This window comes from Dendrobates tinctorius, unplaced genomic scaffold (genome assembly GCF_039654945.1).
Source record: "Dendrobates tinctorius isolate UK_male_01 unplaced genomic scaffold, ASM3965494v1 ptg000036l, whole genome shotgun sequence".
NCBI classification, from domain to species: Eukaryota; Metazoa; Chordata; class Amphibia; order Anura; family Dendrobatidae; genus Dendrobates; species Dendrobates tinctorius.
In genome coordinates, this window is record NW_027361704.1 from 37,586,773 (window position 1) to 37,614,227 (window position 27,455).

Here is a 27,455-nt window from a genome sequence, read left to right on the forward strand (position 1 = left end):
AAGACTTCAGGACACAGTTGAATTTTGTCAGGCTCTGTGTATTTTACACCTCAAAGTAACAGGCTGATACTGGATGGTGTAAAAAAGGTGTATAGAGGACTGGGGAGAAATGGAATCTCTCTGCAGACTTCAGGACATAGTTGGATTCTGTCAGGCCCTGTGTATTTTACACCTCAAAGTAACAGGCGGGATCTGGATGGTGTAAAAAGGTGTATGGAGGACTGGGAAGAAAAGGAATCTCTCTACAAACTTCAGGACACAGTTGTATTCTGTCAGGCCCTGTGTATATTACACCTCAAAGTAACATGCTGATTCTGGATGGTGTAAAAAGGTGTATAGAGGACTGGGGAGAAATGGAATCTCTCTACAGACTTCAGGACACAGTTGAATTCTGTCAGGCCCTGTGTATATTACACCTCAAAGTAACAGGTTGGTTCAGGAAGGTGTAAAAAAAGTAGTATAGAGGACTGGGGACAAAATGAATCAATCTACAGACTTCAGGACACAGTTGTATTCTGTCAGGCCCTGTGTATTTTACACCTCAAAGTAACAGGCTGATTATGGATTGTGTAAAAAAGGATTATAGAGGACTGGGGAGAAATGGAATCTCTCTACAGACTTCAGGAAACTGTTGTATTCTGTCAGGATCTGTGTATTTTACACCTCAAAGTAACAAGCTGATTCTGGATGGTGTAAAAAGGTTTATAGACTGGGGAGAAATGGAATCTTTCTACAGACTTCAGGACGCAGTTGTATTCTATCAGGCCCTGTGTATATTACTCCTCAAAGTAACAGGCTGATACTGGATGGTTTAAAAAAAGGTGTATAGAGGACTGGGGAGAAATGGAATCTCTCTACAGACTTCAGGACACGGTTGTATTCTGTCAGGCCCTGTGTATTTTACACCTCAATGAAACAAGCTGATTCTGGATGGTGTAAAAAGGTTTATAGAGGACTGGGGAGAAATGGAATCTCTCTACAGACTTCAGGAAACTGTTGTATTCTGTCAGGCTCCATGTATTTTACACGTCAAAGTAACAAGCTCATTCTGGATGGTGTAAAAAGGTTTATAGAGGGCTGGGGAGAAATGGAATCTCTCTACAGACTTCATGACACAGTTGTATTCTGTCAGGCCCTGTGTATTTTACACCTCAAAGTAACAGGCTGATTCTGAATGGTGTAAAAGAGGTGTATAGAGGACTGGGGAGAAATGGAATCTATCTATAGACTTCAGGACACAGTTGGATTCTGTCAGACCCTGTGTATTTTACACCTCAAAGAAACAGGCTGATTCTGGATGGTGTAAAAGAGGTGTATAGAGAATTGGGGAGAAATGGAATATCTCTACTGACTTCAGGACACAGTTGTATTCTGTCAGGCCCTGTGTATATTACACCTCAAAGTAACAGGCTGATTCTGGATGGTGTAGAAAAGTTGTATAGAGGACTGGGGAGAAATGGAATCTCTCTACAGACTTCAGGACACAGCTGTATTCTGTCAGGCCCTGTGTATTTTACACCTCAAAGTAACAGACTGATTCTGGATGGTGTAAAAGAGGTGTATAGAGGACTGGGGAGAAATGGAATCTCTCTACAGACATCATGACACAGTTGGATTCTGTCAGGCCCTGTGTATTTTACACCTCAAAGTAACAGGCTGATTCTGGATGGTGTAAAAGAGGTGTATAGAGAACTGGAGAGAAATGTAATATCTCTACAGACTTCAGGACACAGTTGTATTCTGTCAGGCCCTGTGTATATTACACTTCAAAGTAACAGACTGATTCTGGATGGTGTAGAAAAGGTGTATGGAGGACTGGGGAGAAATGGAATCTCTCTACAGACTTCAGGACACAGCTGTATTCTGTCAGGCCCTGTGTATTTTACACCTCAAAGTAACAGACTGAATCTGGATGGTGTAAAAGAGGTGTATAGAGGACTGCGGAGAAATGGAATCTATCTACAGACATTATGACACAGTTGTATTCTGTCAGGCCCTGTGTATATTACACGTCAAAGTACCTGGCTGATTCTGGATGGTGTAAAAGAGGTGTATAGAGGACTGGGGAGAAAAGGAATCTCTCTATAGACTTCAGGACACAGTTGGATTCTGTCAGACCGTGTGTATTTTTCACCTCAAAGTAACAGGCTGATTCTGGATGGTGTAAAAGAGGTGTATAAAGGACTGGGGAGAAATGGAATCTCTCTACAGACTTCAGGACACAGTTGGATTCTGTCAGGTCCTGTGAATTTTACACCTCAAAGTAACAGGCTGATTCTGGATGGTGTAAAAGAGGTGTATACAGGACTGGTGAGAAATGGAATCTCTCTAAAGACTTCAGGACACAGTTGAATTTTGTCAGGCTCTGTGTATTTTACACCTCAAAGTAACAGGCTGACACTGGATGGTGTAAAAAGGTGTATAGAGGACTGGGGAGAAATGGAATCTCTCTGCAGACTTCAGGACACAGTTGGATTCTGTCAGGCCCTGTGTATTTTACACCTCAAAGTAAAGGGCGGATTCTGGATGGTGTAAAAAGGTGTATGGAGGACTGGGGAGAAAAGGAATCTCTCTACAAACTTCAGGACACAGTTGTATTCTGCCAAGCCCTGTGTATATTACACCTCAAAGTAACATGCTGATTCTGGATGGTGTAGAAAAGGTTTATAGAGGACTGGGGAGAAATGGAATCTCTCTACAGACTTCAGGACACAGCTGTATTTTGTCAGGCCCTGTGGATTTTACACCTCAAAGTAACAGGCTGATTCTGGATGGTGTAAAAGAGGTGTATAGAGGACTGGGGAGAAATGGAATCTATCTACAGACATCATGACACAGTTGGATTCTGTCAGGCCCTGTGTATTTTACACCTCAAAGTAACAGGCTGATTCTGGATGGTGTAAAAGAGGTTTATAGAGAACTGGGGAGAAATGGAATCTCTCTACAGACTTCAGGACACAGTTGTATTCTGTCAGGCCCTGTGTATATTACACGTCAAAGTAGCAGGCTGATTCTGGATGGTGTAGAAAAGGTGTATAGAGGACTGGGGAGAAATGGAATCTCTCTAAAGACTTCAGGAAACAGCTGTATTCTGTCAGGCCCTGTGTATTTTACACCTCAAAGTAACAGGCTGATTCTGGATGGTGTAAAAGATGAGTATAGAGGACTGGGGAGAAATGGAATCTATCTACAGACATCATGACACAGTTGTATTCTGTCAGGCCCTGTGTATATTACACCTCAAAGTAACAGGCTGATTCTGGATGGTGTAAAAGAGGTGTATAGAGGACTGGGGAGAAATGGAATCTCTCTATAGACTTCAGGACACAGATGGATTCTTTCAGACCCTGTGTATTTTACACCTCAAAGTAACAGGCTGATTCTGGATGGTGTAAAAGAGGTGTATAAATGACTGGGGAGAAATGGAATCTCTCTACAGACTTCAGGACACAGTTGGATTCTGTCAGGCTCTATTTATTTTACACCTCAAAGTAACAGGCTGATTCTGGATGGTGTAAAAAAGGTGTATTGAGGAGTCGGGAGAAATGGAATCTCTCTACAGACTTCAGGACACAGTTGTATTCTGTCAGGCCCTGTGTATTTTACACCTCAAAGTAACAGGCTGATTCTGGATGGTGTAAAAAAGGTTTATAGAGGACTTGGGAGAAATGGAATCTCTCTACAGACTTCAGGACACAGTTGGATTCTGTCAGGCCCTGTGAATTTTACACCTCAAAGTAACAGGCTGATTCTGGATGGTGTAAAAAAGGTGTATGGAGGACTGGGGAGAAATGGAATCTCTCTACAGACTTCATGACACAGTTGTATTGTGCCAGGCCCTGTGTATATTACACCTCAAAGTAACAGGCTGATACTGGATGGTTTAAAAAAAGGTGTATAGAGGACTGGGGAGAAATGGAATCTCTCTACAGACTTCAGGACACGGTTGTATTCTGTCAGGCCCTGTGTATTTTACACCTCAATGAAACAAGCTGATTCTGGATGGTGTAAAAAGGTTTATAGAGGACTGGGGAGAAATGGAATCTCTCTACAGACTTCAGGAAACTGTTGTATTCTGTCAGGCTCCATGTATTTTACACGTCAAAGTAACAAGCTGATTCTGGATGGTGTAAAAAGGTTTATAGAGGGCTGGGGAGAAATGGAATCTCTCTACAGACTTCATGACACAGTTGTATTCTGTCAGGCCCTGTGTATTTTACACCTCAAAGTAACAGGCTGATTCTGAATGGTGTAAAAGAGGTGTATAGAGGACTGGGGAGAAATGGAATCTCTCTATAGACTTCAGGACACAGATGGATTCTTTCAGACCCTGTGTATTTTACACCTCAAAGTAACAGGCTGATTCTGGATGGTGTAAAAGAGGTGTATAAATGACTGGGGAGAAATGGAATCTCTCTACAGACTTCAGGACACAGTTGGATTCTGTCAGGCTCTATTTATTTTACACCTCAAAGTAACAGGCTGATTCTGGATGGTGTAAAAAAGGTGTATTGAGGAGTCGGGAGAAATGGAATCTCTCTACAGACTTCAGGACACAGTTGTATTCTGTCAGGCCCTGTGTATTTTACACCTCAAAGTAACAGGCTGATTCTGGATGGTGTAAAAAAGGTTTATAGAGGACTTGGGAGAAATGGAATCTCTCTACAGACTTCAGGACACAGTTGGATTCTGTCAGGCCCTGTGAATTTTACACCTCAAAGTAACAGGCTAATTCTGGATGGTGTAAAAAAGGTGTATGGAGGACTGGGGAGAAATGGAATCTCTCTACAGACTTCATGACACAGTTGTATTGTGCCAGGCCCTGTGTATATTACACCTCAAAGTAACAGGCTGATACTGGATGGTTTAAAAAAAGGTGTATAGAGGACTGGGGAGAAATGGAATCTCTCTACAGACTTCAGGACACGGTTGTATTCTGTCAGGCCCTGTGTATTTTACACCTCAATGAAACAAGCTGATTCTGGATGGTGTAAAAAGGTTTATAGAGGACTGGGGAGAAATGGAATCTCTCTACAGACTTCAGGAAACTGTTGTATTCTGTCAGGCTCCATGTATTTTACACGTCAAAGTAACAAGCTGATTCTGGATGGTGTAAAAAGGTTTATAGAGGGCTGGGGAGAAATGGAATCTCTCTACAGACTTCATGACACAGTTGTATTCTGTCAGGCCCTGTGTATTTTACACCTCAAAGTAACAGGCTGATTCTGAATGGTGTAAAAGAGGTGTATAGAGGACTGGGGAGAAATGGAATCTATCTATAGACTTCAGGACACAGTTGGATTCTGTCAGACCCTGTGTATTTTACACCTCAAAGAAACAGGCTGATTCTGGATGGTGTAAAAGAGGTGTATAGAGAATTGGGGAGAAATGGAATATCTCTACTGACTTCAGGACACAGTTGTATTCTGTCAGGCCCTGTGTATATTACACCTCAAAGTAACAGGCTGATTCTGGATGGTGTAGAAAAGTTGTATAGAGGACTGGGGAGAAATGGAATCTCTCTACAGACTTCAGGACACAGCTGTATTCTGTCAGGCCCTGTGTATTTTACACCTCAAAGTAACAGGCTGATTCTGGATGGTGTAAAAGAGGTGTATAGAGGACTGGGGAGAAATGGAATCTCTCTGCAGACATCATGACACAGTTGGATTCTGTCAGGCCCTGTGTATTTTACACCTCAAAGTAACAGGCTGATTCTGGATGGTGTAGAAAAGGTGTATAGAGGACTGGGGAGAAATGGAATCTCTCTACAGACTTCAGGACACAGCTGTATTCTGTCAGGCCCTGTGTATTTTACACCTCAAAGTAACAGGCTGAATCTGGATGGTGTAAAAGAGGTGTATAGAGTACTGCGGAGAAATGGAATCTATCTACAGACATTATAACACAGTTGTATTCTGTCAGGCCCTGTGTATATTACACCTCAAAGTACCTGGCTGATTCTGGATGGTGTAAAAGAGGTGTACAGAGGACTGGGGAGAAAAGGAATCTCTCTATAGACTTCAGGACACAGTTGGATTCTGTCAGACCGTGTGTATTTTTCACCTCAAAGTAACAGGCTGATTCTGGATGGTGTAAAAGAGGTGTATAAAGGACTGGGGAGAAATGGAATCTCTCTACAGACTTCACGACACAGTTGGATTCTGTCAGGTCCTGTGAATTTTACACCTCAAAGTAACAGGCTGATTCTGGATGGTGTAAAAGAGGTGTATACAGGACTGGTGAGAAATGGAATCTCTCTGAAGACTTCAGGACACAGTTGAATTTTGTCAGGCTCTGTGTATTTTACACCTCAAAGTAACAGGCTGATACTGGATGGTGTAAAAAAGGTGTATAGAGGACTGGGGAGAAATGGAATCTCTCTGCAGACTTCAGGACATAGTTGGACTCTGTCAGGCCCTGTGTATTTTACACCTCAAAGTAACAGGCGGGATCTGGATGGTGTAAAAAGGTGTATGGAGGACTGGGAAGAAAAGGAATCTCTCTACAAACTTCAGGACACAGTTGTATTCTGTCAGGCCCTGTGTATATTACACCTCAAAGTAACATGCTGATTCTGGATGGTGTAAAAAGGTGTATAGAGGACTGGGGAGAAATGGAATCTCTCTACAGACTTCAGGACACAGTTGAATTCTGTCAGGCCCTGTGTATATTACACCTCAAAGTAACAGGTTGGTTCAGGATGGTGTAAAAAAAGTAGTATAGAGGACTGGGGACAAAATGAATCAATCTACAGACTTCAGGACACAGTTGTATTCTGTCAGGCCCTGTGTATTTTACACCTCAAAGTAACAGGCTGATTATGGATTGTGTAAAAAAGGATTATAGAGGACTGGGGAGAAATGGAATCTCTCTACAGACTTCAGGAAACTGTTGTATTCTGTCAGGATCTGTGTATTTTACACCTCAAAGTAACAAGCTGATTCTGGATGGTGTAAAAAGGTTTATAGACTGGGGAGAAATGGAATCTTTCTACAGACTTCAGGACGCAGTTGTATTCTATCAGGCCCTGTGTATATTACACCTCAAAGTTACAGGCTGATACTGGATGGTTTAAAAAAAGGTGTATAGAGGACTGGGGAGAAATGGAATCTCTCTACAGACTTCAGGACACGGTTGTATTCTGTCAGGCCCTGTGTATTTTACACCTCAATGAAACAAGCTGATTCTGGATGGTGTAAAAAGGTTTATAGAGGACTGGGGAGAAATGGAATCTCTCTACAGACTTCAGGAAACTGTTGTATTCTGTCAGGCTCCATGTATTTTACACGTCAAAGTAACAAGCTCATTCTGGATGGTGTAAAAAGGTTTATAGAGGGCTGGGGAGAAATTGAATCTCTCTACAGACTTCATGACACAGTTGTATTCTGTCAGGCCCTGTGTATTTTACACCTCAAAGTAACAGGCTGATTCTGAATGGTGTAAAAGAGGTGTATAGAGGACTGGGGAGAAATGGAATCTATCTATAGACTTCAGGACACAGTTGGATTCTGTCAGACCCTGTGTATTTTACACCTCAAAGAAACAGGCTGATTCTGGATGGTGTAAAAGAGGTGTATAGAGAATTGGGGAGAAATGGAATATCTCTACTGACTTCAGGACACAGTTGTATTCTGTCAGGCCCTGTGTATATTACACCTCAAAGTAACAGGCTGATTCTGGATGGTGTAGAAAAGTTGTATAGAGGACTGTGGAGAAATGGAATCTCTCTACAGACATCATGACACAGTTGGATTCTGTCAGGCCCTGTGTATTTTACACCTCAAAGTAACAGGCTGATTCTGGATGGTGTAAAAGAGGTGTATAGAGAACTGGAGATAAATGTAATATCTCTACAGACTTCAGGACACAGTTGTATTCTGTCAGGCCCTGTGTATATTACACTTCAAAGTAACAGGCTGATTCTGGATGGTGTAGAAAAGGTGTATGGAGGACTGGGGAGAAATGGAATCTCTCTACAGACTTCAGGACACAGCTGTATTCTGTCAGGCCCTGTGTATTTTACACCTCAAAGTAACAGGCTGAATCTGGATGGTGTAAAAGAGGTGTATAGAGGACTGCGGAGAAATGGAATCTATCTACAGACATTATGACACAGTTGTACTCTGTCAGGCCCTGTGTATATTACACCTCAAAGTACCTGGCTGATTCTGGATGGTGTAAAAGAGGTGTATAGAGGACTGGGGAGAAAAGGAATCTCTCTATAGACTTCAGGACACAGTTGGATTCTGTCAGACCGTGTGTATTTTTCACCTCAAAGTAACAGGCTGATTCTGGATGGTGTAAAAGAGGTGTATAAAGGACTGGGGAGAAATGGAATCTCTCTACAGACTTCAGGACACAGTTGGATTCTGTCAGGTCCTGTGAATTTTACACCTCAAAGTAACAGGCTGATTCTGGATGGTGTAAAAGAGGTGTATACAGGACTGGTGAGAAATGGAATCTCTCTAAAGACTTCAGGACACAGTTGAATTTTGTCAGGCTCTGTGTATTTTACACCTCAAAGTAACAGGCTGATACTGGATGGTGTAAAAAGGTGTATAGAGGACTGGGGAGAAATGGAATCTCTCTGCAGACTTCAGGACACAGTTGGATTCTGTCAGGCCCTGTGTATTTTACACCTCAAAGTAAAGGGCGGATTCTGGATGGTGTAAAAAGGTGTATGGAGGACTGGGGAGAAAAGGAATCTCTCTACAAACTTCAGGACACAGTTGTATTCTGTCAAGCCCTGTGTATATTACACCTCAAAGTAACATGCTGATTCTGGATGGTGTAGAAAAGGTTTATAGAGGACTGGGGAGAAATGGAATCTCTCTACAGACTTCAGGACACAGCTGTATTTTGTCAGGCCCTGTGGATTTTACACCTCAAAGTAACAGGCTAATTCTGGATGGTGTAAAAGAGGTGTATAGAGGACTGGGGAGAAATGGAATCTATCTACAGACATCATGAGACTGTTGGATTCTGTCAGGCCCTGTGTATTTTACACCTCAAAGTAACAGGCTGATTCTGGATGGTGTAATAGAGGTTTATAGAGAACTGGGGAGAAATGGAATCTCTCTACAGACTTCAGGACACAGTTGTATTCTGTCAGGCCCTGTGTATATTACACGTCAAAGTAGCAGGCTGATTCTGGATGGTGTAGAAAAGGTGTATAGAGGACTGGGGAGAAATGCAATCTCTCTAAAGACTTCAGGAAACAGCTGTATTCTGTCAGGCCCTGTGTATTTTACACCTCAAAGTAACAGGCTGATTCTGGATGGTGTAAAAGATGAGTATAGAGGACTGGGGAGAAATGGAATCTATCTACAGACATCATGACACAGTTATATTCTGTCAGGCCCTGTGTATATTACACCTCAAAGTAACAGGCTGATTCTGGATGGTGTAAAAGAGGTGTATAGAGGACTGGGGAGAAATGGAATCTCTCTATAGACTTCAGGACACAGATGGATTCTTTCAGACCCTGTGTATTTTACACCTCAAAGTAACAGGCTGATTCTGGATGGTGTAAAAGAGGTGTATAAATGACTCGGGAGAAATGGAATCTCTCTACAGACTTCAGGACACAGTTGGATTCTGTCAGGCTCTATTTATTTTACACCTCAAAGTAACAGGCTGATTCTGGATGGTGTAAAAAAGGTGTATTGAGGAGTCGGGAGAAATGGAATCTCTCTACAGACTTCAGGACACAGTTGTATTCTGTCAGGCCCTGTGTATTTTACACCTCAAAGTAACAGGCTGATTCTGGATGGTGTAAAAAAGGTTTATAGAGGACTTGGGAGAAATGGAATCTCTCTACAGACTTCAGGACACAGTTGGATTCTGTCAGGCCCTGTGAATTTTACACCTCAAAGTAACAGGCTGATTCTGGATGGTGTAAAAAAGGTGTATGGAGGACTGGGGAGAAATGGAATCTCTCTACAGACTTCATGACACAGTTGTATTGTGCCAGGCCCTGTGTATATTACACCTCAAAGTAACAGGCTGATACTGGATGGTTTAAAAAAAGGTGTATAGAGGACTGGGGAGAAATGGAATCTCTCTACAGACTTCAGGACACGGTTGTATTCTGTCAGGCCCTGTGTATTTTACACCTCAATGAAACAAGCTGATTCTGGATGGTGTAAAAAGGTTTATAGAGGACTGGGGAGAAATGGAATCTCTCTACAGACTTCAGGAAATTGTTGTATTCTGTCAGGCTCCATGTATTTTACACGTCAAAGTAACAAGCTGATTCTGGATGGTGTAAAAAGGTTTATAGAGGGCTGGGGAGAAATGGAATCTCTCTACAGACTTCATGACACAGTTGTATTCTGTCAGGCCCTGTGTATTTTACACCTCAAAGTAACAGGCTGATTCTGAATGGTGTAAAAGAGGTGTATAGAGGACTGGGGAGAAATGGAATCTATCTATAGACTTCAGGACACAGTTGGATTCTGTCAGACCCTGTGTATTTTACACCTCAAAGAAACAGGCTGATTCTGGATGATGTAAAAGAGGTGTATAGAGGACTGCGGAGAAATGGAATCTATCTACAGACATTATGACACAGTTGTATTCTGTCAGGCCCTGTGTATATTACACCTCAAAGTACCTGACTGATTCTGGATGGTGTAAAAGAGGTGTATAGAGGACTGGGGAGAAAAGGAATCTCTCTATAGACTTCAGGACACAGTTGGATTCTGTCAGACCGTGTGTATTTTTCACCTCAAAGTAACAGGCTGATTCTGGATGGTGTAAAAGAGGTGTATAAAGGACTGGGGAGAAATGGAATCTCTCTACAGACTTCAGGACACAGTTGGATTCTTTCAGGTCCTGTGAATTTTACACCTCAAAGTAACAGGCTGATTCTGGATGGTGTAAAAGAGGTGTATACAGGACTGGTGAGAAATGGAATCTCTCAAAAGACTTCAGGACACAGTTGAATTTTGTCAGGCTCTGTGTATTTTACACCTCAAAGTAACAGGCTGATACTGGATGGTGTAAAAAAGGTGTATAGAGGACTGGGGAGAAATGGAATCTCTCTGCAGACTTCAGGACATAGTTGGATTCTGTCAGGCCCTGTGTATTTTACACCTCAAAGTAACAGGCGGGATCTGGATGGTGTAAAAAGGTGTATGGAGGACTGGGAAGAAAAGGAATCTCTCTACAAACTTCAGGACACAGTTGTATTCTGTCAGGCCCTGTGTATATTACACCTCAAAGTAACATGCTGATTCTGGATGGTGTAAAAAGGTGTATAGAGGACTGGGGAGAAATGGAATCTCTCTACAGACTTCAGGACACAGTTGAATTCTGTCAGGCCCTGTGTATATTACACCTCAAAGTAACAGGTTGGTTCAGGATGGTGTAAAAAAAGTAGTATAGAGGACTGGGGACAAAATGAATCAATCTACAGACTTCAGGACACAGTTGTATTCTGTCAGGCCCTGTGTATTTTACACCTCAAAGTAACAGGCTGATTATGGATTGTGTAAAAAAGGATTATAGAGGACTGGGGAGAAATGGAATCTCTCTACAGACTTCAGGAAACTGTTGTATTCTGTCAGGATCTGTGGATTTTACACCTCAAAGTAACAAGCTGATTCTGGATGGTGTAAAAAGGTTTATAGACTGGGGAGAAATGGAATCTTTCTACAGACTTCAGGACGCAGTTGCATTCTATCAGGCCCTGTGTATTTTACACCTCATAGTAACAGGCTGATTCTGGATGGTGTAAAAGAGGTGTATAGAGGACTGTGGAGAAATGGAATCTCTCTATAGACTTCAGGACACAGTTGGATTCTGTCAGACCCTGTGTATTTTACACCTCAAAGTTACAGGCTGATTCTGGACGGTGTAAAAGAGGTGTATAGAGGACTGGGGAGAAATGGAATCTCTCTACAGACTTCAGGACACAGTTGTATTCTGTCAGGCCCTGTGTATTTTACACCTCAAAGTAACAGGCTGATTCTGGATGGTGTAAAAGAGGTGCATAGAGAATTGGGGAGAAATGGAATCTCTCTACAGACTTCAGGACACAGTTGTATTCTGTCAGGCCCTGTGTATATTACACCTCAAAGTAACAGGCTGATTCTGGATGGTGTAAAAGAGGATTATAGAGAACTGGGGAGAAATGGAATCTCTCTACAGACTTCAGGACACAGTTGTATTTTGTCAGGCCCTGTGTATATTACACCTCAAAGTAGCAGGCTGATTCTGGATGGTGTAGAAAAGGTGTATAGAGGACTGGGGAGAAATGGAATCTCTCTACAGACTTCAGGACACAGCTATAATCTGTCAGGCCCTGTGTATTTTACACCTCAAAGTAACAGGCTGATTCTGGATGGTGTAAAAGATGTGTATAGAGGACTGGGGAGAAATGGAATCTATCTACAGACATCATGACACAGTTGTATTCTGTCAGGCCCTGTGTATATTACACCTCAAAGTAACAGGCTGATTCTGGATGGTGTAAAAGAGGTGTATAGAGGACTGGGGAGAAATGGAATCTCTCTATAGACTTCAGGACACAGATGGATTCTTTCAGACCCTGTGTATTTTACACCTCAAAGTAACAGGCTGATTCTGGATGGTGTAAAAGAGGTGTATAAATGACTGGGGAGAAATGGAATCTCTCTACAGACTTCAGGACACAGTTGGATTCTGTCAGGCTCTATTTATTTTACACCTCAAAGTAACAGGCTGATTCTGGATGGTGTAAAAAAGGTGTATTGAGGAGACGGGAGAAATGGAATCTCTCTACAGACTTCAGGACACAGTTGTATTCTGTCAGGCCCTGTGTATTTTACACCTCAAAGTAACAGGCTGATTCTGGATGGTGTAAAAAAGGTTTATAGAGGACTTGGGAGAAATGGAATCTCTCTACAGACTTCAGGACACAGTTGGATTCTGTCAGGCCCTGTGAATTTTACACCTCAAAGTAACAGGCTGATTCTGGATGGTGTAAAAAAGGTCTATGGAGGACTGGGGAGAAATGGAATCTCTCTACAGACTTCATGACACAGTTGTATTGTGCCAGGCCCTGTGTATATTACACCTCAAAGTAACAGGCTGATACTGGATGGTTTAAAAAAAGGTGTATAGAGGACTGGGGAGAAATGGAATCTCTCTACAGACTTCAGGACACGGTTGTATTCTGTCAGGCCCTGTGTATTTTACACCTCAATGAAACAAACTGATTCTGGATGGTGTAAAAAGGTTTATAGAGGCCTGGGGAGAAATGGAATCTCTCTACAGACTTCAGGAAAGTGTTGTATTCTGTCAGGCTCCATGTATTTTACACGTCAAAGTAACAAGCTGGTTCTGGATGGTATAAAAAGGTTTATAGAGGACTGGGGAGAAATGTAATCTCTATACAGACTTCAGGACACAGTTGTATTCTGTCAGGCCCTGTGTATTTTACACCTCAAAGTAACAGACTGATTCTGAATGGTGTAAAAGAGGTGTACAGAGGACTGGGGAGAAATGGAATCTATCTATAGACTTCAGGACACAGTTGGATTCTGCCAGACCCTGTGTATTTTACACCTCAAAGAAACAGGCTGATTCTGGATGGTGTAAAAGAGGTGTATAGAGAATTGGGGAGAAATGGAATATCTCTACTGACTTCAGGACACAGTTGTATTCTGTCAGGCCCTCTGTATATTACACCTCAAAGTAACAGGCTGATTCTGGATGGTGTAGAAAAGTTGTATAGAGGACTGGGGAGAAATGGAATCTCTCTACAGACTTCAGGACACAGCTGTATTCTGTCAGGCCCTGTGTATTTTACACCTCAAAGTAACAGGCTGATTCTGGATGATGCAAAAGAGGTGTATAGAGGACTGGGGAGAAATGGAATCTCTCTACAGACATCAAGACACAGTTGGATTCTGTCAGGCCCTGTGTATTTTACACCTCAAAGTAACAGGCTGATTCTGGATGGTGTAAAAGAGGTGTATAGAGAACTGGGGAGAAATGGAATATCTCTACAGACTTCAGGACACAGTTGTATTCTGTCAGGCCCTGTGTATATTACACTTCAAAGTAACAGGCTGATTCTGGATGGTGTAGAAAAGGTGTATAGAGGACTGGGGAGAAATGGAATCTCTCTACAGACTTCAGGACACAGCTGTATTCTGTCAGGCCCTGTGTATTTTACACCTCAAAGTAACAGGCTGAATCTGGATGGTGTAAAAGAGGTGTATAGAGGACTGCGGAGAAATGGAATCTATCTACAGACATTATGACACAGTTGTATTCTGTCAGGCCCTGTGTATATTACACCTCAAAGTACCTGGCTGATTCTGGATGGTGTAAAAGAGGTGTATAGAGGACTGGGGAGAAAAGGAATCTCTCTATAGACTTCAGGACACAGTTGGATTCTGTCAGACCGTGTGTATTTTTCACCTCAAAGTAACAGGCTGATTCTGGATGGTGTAAAAGAGGTGTATAAAGGACTGGGGAGAAATGGAATCTCTCTACAGACTTAAGGACACAGTTGGATTCTGTCAGGTCCTGTGAATTTTACACCTCAAAGTAACAGGCTGATTCTGGATGGTGTGAAAGAGGTGTATACAGGACTGGTGAGAAATGGAATCTCTCTAAAGACTTCAGGACACAGTTCAATTTTGTCAGGCTCTGTGTATTTTACACCTCAAAGTAACAGGCTGATACTGGATGGTGTAAAAAAGGTGTATAGAGGACTGGGGAGAAATGGAATCTCTCTGCAGACTTCAGGACACAGTTGGATTCTGTCAGGCCCTGTGTATATTACACCTCAAAGTAACATGCTATTTCTGGATGGTGTAAAAGAGGTGTATAGAGGACTGTGGAGAAATGGAATCTCTCTATAGACTTCAGGACACAGTTGGATTCTGTCAGACCCTGTGTATTTTACACCTCAAAGTTACAGGCTAATTCTGGATGGTGTAAAAGAGGTGTATAGAGGACTTGGGAGATATGGAATCTCTCTACAGACTTCAGGACACAGTTGTATTCTGTCAGGCCCTGTGTATTTTACACCTCAAAGTAACAGGCTGATTCTGGATGGTGTAAAAGATGTGTATAGAGAATTGGGGAGAAATGGAATCTCTCTACAGACTTCAGGACACAGTTGTATTCTGTCAGGCCCTGTGTATATTACACCTCAAAGTAACAGGCTGATTCTGGAGGGTGTAGAAAAGGGGTATAGAGGACTTGGGAGAAATGGAATCTCTCTACAGACTTCAGGACACAGCTGTATTCTGTCAGGCCATGTGTATTTTACACCTCAAAGTAACATGCTGATTCTGGATGGTGTAAAAGAGGTGTATAGAGGACTGGGGAGAAATGGAATCTATCTACAGACATCATGACACAGTTGGATTCTGTCAGGCCCTGTGTATTTTACACCTCAAAGTAACAGGCTGATTCTGGATGGTGTAAAAGAGGATTATAGAGAACTGGGGAGAAATGGAATCTCTCTACAGACTTCAGGACACAGTTGTATTTTGTCAGGCCCTGTGTATAATACACCTCAAAGTAGCAGGCTGATTCTGGATGGTGTAGAAAAGGTGTATAGAGGACTGGGGAGAAATGGAATCTCTCTACAGACTTCAGGACACAGCTGTAATCTGTTAGGCCCTGTGTATTTTACACCTCAAAGTAAAAGGCTGATTCTGGATGGCGTAAAAGATGTGTATAGAGGACTGGGGAGAAATGGAATCTCTATAGACTTCAGGACACAGATGGATTCTTTCAGACCCTGTGTATTTTACACCTCAAAGTAACAGGCTGATTCTGGATGGTGTAAAAGAGGTGTATAGAGAACTGGGGAGAAATGGAATATCTCTACAGACTTCAGGACACAGTTGTATTCTGTCAGGCCCTATGTATATTACACTTCAAAGTAACAGGCTGATTCTGGATGGTGTAGAAAAGGTGTATAGAGGACTGGGGAGAAATGGAATCTCTCTACAGACTTCAGGACACAGCTGTATTCTGTCAGGCCCTGTGTATTTTACACCTCAAAGTAACAGGCTGAATCTGGATGGTGTAAAAGAGGTGTATAGAGGACTGCGGAGAAATGGAATCTATTTACAGACATTATGACACATTTGTATTCTGTCAGACCCTGTGTATATTACACCTCAAAGTACCTGGCTGATTCTGGATGGTGCAAAAGAGGTGTATAGAGGACTGGGGAGAAAAGGAATCTCTCTATAGACTTCAGGACACAGTTGGATTCTGTCAGACCGTGTGTATTTTTCACCTCAAAGTAACAGGCTGATTCTGGATGGTGTAAAAGAGGTGTATAAAGGACTGGGGAGAAATGGAATCTCTCTACAGACTTCAGGACACAGTTGGATTCTGTCAGGTCCTGTGAATTTTACACCTCAAAGTAACAGGCTGATTCTGGATGGTGTAAAAGAGGTGTATACAGGACTGGTGAGAAATGGAATCTCTCTAAAGACTTCAGGACACAGTTGAATTTTGTCAGGCTCTGTGTATTTTACACCTCAAAGTAACAGGCTGATACTGGATGGTGTAAAAAAGGTGTATAGAGGACTGGGGAGAAATAGAATCTCTCTGCAGACTTCAGGACACAGTTGGATTCTGTCAGGACCTGTGTATTTTACACCTCAAAGTAACAGGCTGATTCTGGATGGTGTAAAAAGGTGTATGGAGGACTGGGGAGAAAAGGAATCTCTCTGCAAACTTCAGGACACAGTTGTATTCTGTCAGGCCCTGTGTATATTACACCTCAAAGTAACATGCTGATTCTGGATGGTGTAAAAAGGTGTATAGAGGACTGGGGAGAAATGGAATCTCTCAACAGACTTCAGGACACAGTTGAATTCTGTCAGGCCCTGTGTATATCACACCTCAAAGTAACAGGTTGATTCAGGATGGTGTAAAAAAAGTAGTATAGAGGACTGGGGACAAAATGAATCAATCTACAGACTTCAGGACACAGTTGTATTCTGTCAGGCCCTGTGTATTTTACACCTCAAAGTAACAGGCTGATTATGGATTGTGTAAAAAAGGTTTATAGAGGACTGGGGAGAAATGGAATCTCTCTACAGACTTCAGGAAACTGTTGTATTCTGTCAGGCTCTGTGTATTTTACACCTCAAAGTAACAAGCTGATTCTGGATGGTGTAAAAAGGTTTATAGACTGGGGAGAAATGGAATCTTTCTACAGACTTCAGGACGCAGTTGTATTCTGTCAGGCCCAGTGTATTTTACACCTCATAGTAACAGGCTGATTCTGGATGGTGTAAAAGAGGTGTATAGAGGACTGTGGAGAAATGGAATCTCTCTATAGACTTCAGGACACAGTTGGATTCTGTCAGACCCTGTGTATTTTACACCTCAAAGTTACAGGCTGATTCTGGATGGTGTAAAAGAGGTGTATAGAGAATTGAGGAGAAATGGAATCTCTCTACAGACTTCAGGACACAGTTGTATTCTGTCAGGCCCTGTGTATATTACACCTCAAAGTAACAGGCTGATTCTGGATGGTGTAGAAAAGGTGTATAGAGGACTGGGGAGAAATGGAATCTCTCTACAGACTTCAGGACACAGCTGTATTCTGTCAGGCCCTGTGTATTTTACACCTCAAAGTAACAGGCTGATTCTGGATGGTGTAAAAGAGGTGTATAGAGGACTGGGGAGAAATGGAATCTATCTACAGACATCATGACACAGTTGGATTCTGTCAGGCCCTGTGTATTTTACACCTCAAAGTAACAGGCTGATTCTGGATGGTGTAAAAGAGGATTATAGAGAACTGGGGAGAAATGGAATCTCTCTACAGACTTCAGGACACAGTTGTATTTTGTCAGGCCCTGTGTATATTACACCTCAAAGTAGCAGGCTGATTCTGGATGGTGTAGAAAAGGTGTATAGAGGACTGGGGAGAAATGGAATCTCTATAGACTTCAGGACACAGATGGATTCTTTCAGACCCTGTGTATTTTACACCTCAAAGTAATAGGCTGATTCTGGATGGTGTAAAAGAGGTGTATAAATGACTGGGGAGAAATGGAATCTCTCTACAGACTACAGGACACAGTTGGATTCTGTCAGGCCCAATTTATTTTACACCTCAAAGTAACAGGCTGATTCTGGATGGTGTAAAAAAGGTGTGTTGAGGAGTCGGGAGAAATGGAATCTCTCTACAGACTTCAGGACACAGTTGTATTCTGTCAGGCCCTGTGTATTTTACACCTCAAAGTAACAGGCTGATTCTGGATGGTGTAAAAAAGGTTTATAGAGGACTTGGGAGAAATGGAATCTCTCTACAGACTTCAGGACACAGTTGGATTCTGTCAGGCCCTGTGAATTTTACACCTCAAAGTAACAGGCTGATTCTGGATGGTGTAAAAGAGGTGTATATAGGACTGGGGAGAAATGGAATCTCTTTACAGACTTCAGGACACAGTAAAATTCTGTCAGGCTCTGTGTACTTTACACCTCAAAGTAACAGGCTGATTCTGGATGGTGTAAAAAAGGTGTATAGATGACTGGGGAGAAATGGAATCTCTCTACAGACTTCTGGACACAGTTGGATTCTGTCAGGCCCTGTGTATTTTACACCTCAAAGTAACAGGCTGATTCTGGATGGTGTAAAAAAGGTGTATGGAGGACTGGGGAGAAATGGAATCTCTCTACAGACTTCAGGACACAGTTGTATTCTGTCAGGTCCTGTGTATTTTACACCTCAAAGTAACAGGCTGATTCTGGATGGTGTAAAAAGGTGTATAGAGGACTGGGGGGAAATGGAATCACTCTACAGACTTCAGGACACGGTTGTATTCTGTCAGGCCCTGTGTATTTTACACCTCAAATTAACAGGCTGATACTGGATGGTGTAAAAAAAGGTGTATAGAGGACTGGGGACAAAATGAATCAATCTACAGACTTCAGGACACAGTTGTATTCTGTCAGGCCCTGTGTATTTTACACCTCAAAGTAACAGGCTGATTATGGATGGTGTAAAAAAGGTGTATGGAGGACTGGGGAGAAATGGAATCTCTCTACAGACTTCAGGACACGGTTGTATTCTGTCAGACCCTGTGTATTTTACACCTCAAAGAAACAAGCTGATTCTGGATGGCGTTAAAAGGTTTATAGAGGACTGGGAAGAAATGGAGTCTCTCTACAGACTTCAGGACACAGTTGTATTAATAATAATAATAATTTTTATTTATATAGCGCCAACATATTCCGCAGCACTTTACAATTAAGCGGGGACATGTACAGACAATAAATTCAATACAAATTAAGACAATTCAAACAGTGACATTAGGAGTGAGGTCCCTGCTCGCAAGCTTACAATCTACAAATTGTATTGTATTCTGTCAGGCCCTGTGTATATTACACCTCAAAGTAACAGGCTGATTCTGGATGGTGTAGAAAAGGTGTATAGAGGACTGGGGAGAAATGGAATCTCTCTACAGACTTCAGGACACAGCTGTAATCTGTCAGGCCCTGTGTATTTTACACCTCAAAGTAACAGGCTGATTCTGGATGGTGTAAAAGATGTGTATAGAGGACTGGGGAGAAATGGAATCTATCTACAGACATCATGACACAGTTGTATTCTGTCAGACCCTGTGTATATTACACCTCAAAGTAACAGGCTGATTCAGGATGGTGTAAAAGAGGTGTATAGAGGACTGGGGAGATATGGAATCTCTCTATAGACTTCAGGACAGAGATGGATTCTTTCAGACCCTGTGTATTTTACACCTCAAAGTAACAGGCTGATTCTGGATGGTGTAAAAGAGGGGTATAAATGACTGGGGAGAAATGGAATCTCTACAGACTTCAGGACACAGTTGGATTCTGTCAGGCTCTATTTATTTTACACCTCAAAGTAACAGGCTGATTCTGGATGGTTTAAAAAAGGTGTATTGAGGAGTCGGGAGAAATGGAATCTCTCTACAGACTTCAGGACACAGTTGTATTCTGTCAGGCCCTGTGTATTTTACACCTCAAAGTAACAGGCTGATTCTGGATGGTGTAAAAAAGGTGTATAGAGGACTGGGGAGAAATGGAATCTCTCTACAGACTTCAGGACACAGTTGGATTCTGTCAGGCCCTGTGTATTTTACACCTCAAAGTAACAGGCTGATTCTGGATGGTGTAAAAAAGGTGTATAGAGGACTGGGGAGAAATGGAATCTCTCTACAGACTTCAGGACACAGTTGTATTCTGTCAGGTCCTGTGTATTTTACACCTCAAAGTAACAGGCTGATTCTGGATGGTGTAAAAAGGTGTATAGAGGACTGGGGAGAAATGGAATCTCTCTACAGAGTTCAGGACACGGTTGTATTCTGTCAGACCCTGTGTATTTTACACCTCAAAGTAACAGGCTGATACTGGATGGTGTAAAAAAGGTGTATAGAGGACTGGGGACAAAATGAATCAATCTACAGACTTCAGGACACAGTTGTATTCTGTCAGGTCCTGTGTATTTTACACCTCAAAGTAACAGGCTGATTCTGGATGGTGTAAAAAGGTGTATAGAGGACTGGGGAGAAATGGAATCTCTCTACAGACTTCAGGACACAGTTGTATTCTGTCAGGCCCTGTGTTTTTTACACCTCAAAGTAACAGGCTGATTCTGGATGGTGTAAAAGACATGTATAGAGGACTGGGGAGAAATGGAATCTCTCTACAGACTTCAGGAGACAGTTGTATTCTGTCAGGCCCTGTGTATTTTACACCTCAAAGTAACAGGCTGATTCTGGATGGTGTAAAAGAGGTGTATAGAGAATTGGGGAGAAATGGAATCTCTCTACAGACTTCAGGACACAGTTGTATTCTGTCAGGCCCTGTGTATATTACAACTCAAAGTAACAGGCTGATTCTGGATGGTGTAAAAGAGGTGTATAGAGGACTGGGGAGAAATGGAATCTCTCTATAGACTTCAGGACACAGATGGATACTTTCAGACCTTGTGTATTTTACACATCAAAGTAACAGGCTGATTCTGGATGGTGTAAAAGAGGTGTATAAATGACTGGGGAGAAATGGAATCTCTCTACAGACTTCAGGACACAGTTGGATTCTGTCAGGCTCTATTTATTTTACTCCTCAAAGTAACAGGCTGATTCTGGATGGTGTAAAAAAGGTGTATTGAGGAGTCGGGAGAAATGGAATCTCTCTACAGACTTCAAGACACAGTTGAATTCTGTCAGGCTCTGTGTATTTTACCCTTCAAAGTAACAGGCTGATTCTGGATTGTGTAAAAAGGTGTATAGAGGATTGGGGAGAAATGGTATCTCTCTACAGACTTCAGGACACAGTTGGATTCTGTCAGGCCCTCTGAATTTTACACCTCAAAGTAACAGGCTGATTCTGGATGGTGTAAAAAAGGTGTATGGAGGACTGGGGAGAAATGGAATCTCTCTACAGTCTTCAGGACACAGTTGTATTCTGTCAGGTCCTGTGTATTTTACACCTCAAAGTAACAGGCTGATTCTGGATGGTGTAAAAGGTGTATAGAGGACTGGGGAGAAATGTAATCTCTCTACAGACTTCAGGACACGGTTGTATTCTGTCAGGCCCTGTGTATTTTACACCTCAAAGTAACAGGCTGATACTGGATTGTGTAAAAAAAAGGTGTATAGAGGACTGGGGACAAAATGAGTCAATCTACAGACTTCGGGACACAGTTGTATTCTGTCAGGCCCTGTGTATTTTACACCTCTAAGTAACAAGCTGATTATGGATGGTGTAAAAAAGGTTTATAGAGGACTGGGGAGAAATGGAATCTCTCTACAGACTTCAGGACACGGTTGTATTCTGTCAGGCCCTGTGTATTTTACACCTCAAAGAAATAAGCTGATTCTGGATGGTGTAAAAAGGTTTATAGAGGACTGGGGAGAAATGGAATCTTTCTACAGACTTCAGGACGCAGTTGTATTCTGTCAGGCCCTGTGTATTTTACACCTCATAGTAACAGGCTGATTCTGGATGGTGTAAAAGAGGTGTATAGAGGACTGTGGAGAAATGGAATCTCTCTATAGACTTCAGGACACAGTTGGATTCTGTCAGACCCTGTGTATTTTACACCTCAAAGTTACAGGCTGATTCTGGATGGTGTAAAAGAGGTGTATAGAGGACTGGGGAGAAATGGAATCTCTCTACAGACTTCAGGACACAGTTGTATTCTGTCAGGCCCTGTGTATTTTACACCTCAAAGTAACAGGCTGATTCTGGATGGTGTAGAAAAGGTGTATAGAGGACTGGGGAGAAATGGAATCTCTCTACAGACTTCAGGACACAGCTGTATTCTGTCAGGCCCTGTGTATTTTACACCTCAAAGTAACAGGCTGATTCTGGATGGTGTAAAAGAGGTGTATAGAGGACTGGGGAGAAATGGAATCTATCTACAGACATCATGACACAGTTGGATTCTGTCAGGCCCTGTGTATTTTACACCTCAAAGTAACAGGCTGATTCTGGATGGTGTAAAAGAGGATTATAGAGAACTGGGGAGAAATGGAATCTCTATACAGACTTCAGGACACAGTTGTATTTTGTCAGACCCTGTGTATATTACACCTTAAAGTAGCAGGCTGATTCTGGATGGTGTAGAAAAGGTGTATAGAGGACTGGGGAGAAATGGAATCTCTCTACAGACTTCAGGACACAGCTGTAATCTGTCAGGCCCTGTGTATTTTACACCTCAAAGAAACAAGCTGATTCTGGATGGTGTAAAAAGGTTTATAGAGGACTAGGGAGAAATGAAATCTCTCTACAGACTTCAGGAAACTGTTGCATTCTGTCAGGCTCCGTGTATTTTACACCTCAAAGTAACAAGCTGATTCTGGATGGTGTAAAAAGGTTTATAGAGGACTGGGGAGAAATGGAATCTCTCTACAGACTTCAGGACACAGTTGTTTTCTGTCAGGCCCTGTGTATTTTACACCTCAAAGTAACAGGCTGATTCTGAAAGGTGTAAAAGAGGTGTATAGAGGACTGGGGAGAAATGGAATCTATCTATAGACTTCAGGACACAGTTGGATTCTGTCAGACCCTGTGTATTTTACACCTCAACGTAACAGACTGATTCTGGATGGTGTAAAAGAGGTGTATAGAGGACTGGGGAGAAATGGAATATCTCTACAAACTTCAGGACACAGTTGTATTCTGTCAGGTCCTGTGTATTTTACACCTCAAAGTAACAGGCTGATTCTGGATGGTGTAAAAGAGGAGTATAGAGAATTGGGGAGAAATGGAATATCTCTACTGACTTCAGGACACAGTTGTATTCTGTCAGGCCCTGTGTATATTACACCTCAAAGTAACAGGCTGATTCTGGATGGTGTAGAAAAGGTGTATAGAGGACTGGGGAGAAATGGAATCTCTGTACAGACTTCAGGACACAGCTGTATTCTGTCAGGCCCTGTGTGTTTTACACCTCAAAGTAACAGGCTGATTCTGGATGGTGTAAAAGAGGTGTATAGAGGGCTGGGGAGAAATGGAATCTATCTACAGACATCATGACACAGTTGGATTTTGTCAGGCCCTGCGTATTTTACACCACAAAGTAACAGGCTGATTCTGGATGGTGTAAAAGAGGTGTATAGAGAACTGGGGAGAAATGGAATCTCTCTACAGACTTCAGGACACAGTTGTAGTCTGTCAGGCCCTGTGTATATTACACATCAAAGTAACAGGCTGATTCTGGATGGTGTAGAAAAGGTGTATAGAGGACTGGGGAGAAATGGAATCTATCTACAGACATAATGACACAGTTGTATTCTGTCAGGCCCTGTGTATATTACACCTCAAAGTACCTGGCTGATTCTGGATGGTGTAGAAAAGGTGTATAGAGGACTGGGGAGAAATGGAATCTCTCTACAGACTTCAGGACACAGCTGTATTTTGTCAGGCCCTGTAGATTTTACACCTCAAAGTAACAGGCTGATTCTGGATGGTGTAAAAGAGGTGTATAGAGGACTGGGGAGAAATGGAATCTATCTACAGACATCATGACACAGTTGGATTCTGTCAGGCCCTGTGTATTTTACTCCTCAAAGTAACAGGCTGATTCTGGATGGTGTAAAAGAGGTTTATAGAGAACTGGGGAGAAATGGAGTATCTCTATTCAGACTTCAGGACACAGTTGTATTCTGTCAGGCCCTGTGTATATTACACCTCAAAGTAGCAGGCTGATTCTGGATGGTGTAGAAAAGTTGTATAGAGGACTGGGGAGAAATGGAATCTCTCTACAGACTTCAGGACACAGCTGTAATCTGTCAGGCCCTGTGTATTTTACACCTCAAAGTAACAGGCTGATTCTGGATAGTGTAAAAGATGTGTATAGAGGACTGGGGAGAAATGGAATCTATCTACAGACATCATGACACAGTTGTATTCTGTCAGGCCCTGTGTATATTACACCTCAAAGTAACAGACTGATTCTGGATGGTGTAAAAGAGGTGTATAGAGGACTGTGGAGAAATGGAATCTCTCTACAGACTTCAGGACACAGCTGTATTCTGTCAGGCCCTGTGTATTTTACACCTCAAAGTAACAGGCTGAATCTGGATGGTGTAAAAGAGGTGTATAGAGGAATGGGGAGAAGTGGAATCTTTCTACAGACATCATGACACAGTTGGATTCTGTCAGGCCCTGTGTATTTTACACCTCAAAGTAACAGGCTGATACTGGATGGTGTAAAAAAGGTGTATAGAGGACTGGGGACAAAATGAATCAATCTACAGACTTCAGGACACAGTTGTATTCTGTCAGGCCCTGTGTATTTTACACCTCTAAGTAACAAGCTGATTATGGATGGTGTAAAAAAGGTTTATAGAGGACTGGGGAGAAATGGAATCTCTCTACAGACTTCAGGACACAGTTGTATTCTGTCAGGTCCTGTGTATTTTACACCTCAAAGTAACAGGCTGATTCTGGATGGTGTAAAAAGGTGTATAGAGGACTGGGGAGAAATGGAATCTCTCTACAGACTTCAGGACACGGTTGTATTCTGTCAGGCCCTGTGTATTTTACACCTCAAAGAAACAAGCTGATTCTGGATGGTGTAAAAAGGTTTATAAAGGACTGGGGAGAAATGGAATCTCTCAACAGACTTCAGGAAACTGTTGTATTCTGTTAGGCTCCATGTATTTTACACATCAAAGTAACAAGCTGATTCTGGATGGTGTAAAAGAGGTGTATAGAGGAATGGGGAGAAGTGGTATCTATCTACAGACATCATGACACAGATGTATTCTTTCAGGCCCTGTGTATATTACAACTCAAAGTAACAGGCTGATTCTGGATGGTGTAAAAGAGGTGTATAGAGGACTGGGGAGAAATGGAATCTCTCTATAGACTTCAGGACACAGATGGATTCTTTCAGACCCTGTGTATTTTACACATCAAAGTAACAGGCTGATTCTGGATGGTGTAAAAGAGGTGTATAAATGACTGGGGAGAAATGGAATCTCTCTACAGACTTCAGGACACAGTTGGATTCTGTCAGGCTCTATTTATTTTACTCCTCAAAGAAACAGTCTGATTCTGGATGGTGTAAAAAAGGTGTATTGAGGAGTCGGGAGAAATGGAATCTCTCTACAGACTTCAGGACACAGTTGTATTCTGTCAGGCTCTGTGTATTTTACACCTCAAAGTAACAGGCTGATTCTGGATGGTGTAAAAGACGTGTATATAGGACTGGGGAGAAATGGAATCTCTTTACAGACTTCAGGACACAGTTGAATTCTGTCAGGCTCTGTGTATTTTACACTTCAAAGTAACAGGCTGATTCTGGATGGTGTAAAAAAGGTGTATGGAGGACTGGGGAGAAATGGAATCTCTCTACAGACTTCAGGACACAGTTGTATTCTGTCAGGTACTGTGTATTTTACACCTCAAAGTAACAGGCTGATTCTGGATGGTGTAAAAGGTGTATAGAGGACTGGGGAGAAATGTAATCTCTCTACAGACTTCAGGACACGGTTGTATTCTGTCAGGCCCTGTGTATTTTACACCTCAAAGTAACAAGCTGATTCTGGATGGTGTAAAAAGGTTTATAGAGGACTGGGGAGAAATGGAATCTCTCTACAGACTTCAGGACACAGTTGTTTTCTGTCAGGCCCTGTGTATTTTACACCTCAAAGTAACAGGCTGATTCTGAAAGGTGTAAAAGAGGTGTATAGAGGACTGGGGAGAAATGGAATCTATCTATAGACTTCAGGACACAGTTGGATTCTGTCAGGCCCTGTGTATTTTACACCTCAAAGTAACAGACTGATTCTGGATGGTGTAAAAGAGGTGTATAGAGGACTGGGAAGAAATGGAATATCTCTACAAACTTCAGGACACAGTTGTATTCTGTCAGGTCCTGTGTATTTTACACCTCAAAGTAACAGGCTGATTCTGGATGGTGTAAAAGAGGTGTATAGAGAATTGGGGAGAAATGGAATATCTCTACTGACTTCAGGACACAGTTGTATTCTGTCAGGCCCTGTGTATATTACACCTCAAAGTAACAGGCTGATTCTGGATGGTGTAGAAAAGGTGTATAGAGGAATGGGGAGAAATGGAATCTCTCTACAGACTTCAGGACACAGCTGTATTCTGTCAGGCCCTGTGTATTTTACACCTCAAAGTAACAGGCTGATTCTGGATGGTGTAAAAGAGGTGTATAGAGGACTGGGGAGAAATGGAATCTATCTACAGACATCATGACACAGTTGGATTTTGTCAGGCCCTGCGTATTTTACACCTCAAAGTAACAGGCTGATTCTGGATGGTGTAAAAGAGGTGTATAGAGAACTGGGGAGAAATGGAATCTCTCTACAGACTTCAGGACACAGTTGTATTCTGTCAGGCCCTGTGTATATTACACATCAAACTAACAGGCTGATTCTGGTTAGTGTAGAAAAGGTGTATAGAGGACTGGGGAGAAATGGAATCTCTCTACAGACTTCAGGACACAGCAGTATTCTGTCAGGCCCTGTGTATTTTACACCTCAAAGTAACAGGCTGAATCTGGATGGTGTAAAAGAGGTGTATAGAGGAATGGGGAGAAGTGGTATCTATCTACAGACATCATGACACAGATGAATTCTTTCAGGCCCTGTGTATATTACAACTCAAAGTAACAGGCTGATTCTGGATGGTGTAAAAGAGGTGTATAGAGGACTGGGGAGAAATGGAATCTCTCTATAGACTTCAGGACACAGATGGATTCTTTCAGACCCTGTGTATTTTACACATCAAAGTAACAGGCTGATTCTGGATGGTGTAAAAGAGGTGTATAAATGACTGGGGAGAAATGGAATCTCTCTACAGACTTCAGGACACAGTTGGATTCTGTCAGGCTCTATTTATTTTACTCCTCAAAGAAACAGGCTGATTCTGGATGGTGTAAAAAAGGTGTATTGAGGAGTCGGGAGAAATGGAATCTCTCTACAGACTTCAGGACACAGTTGTAT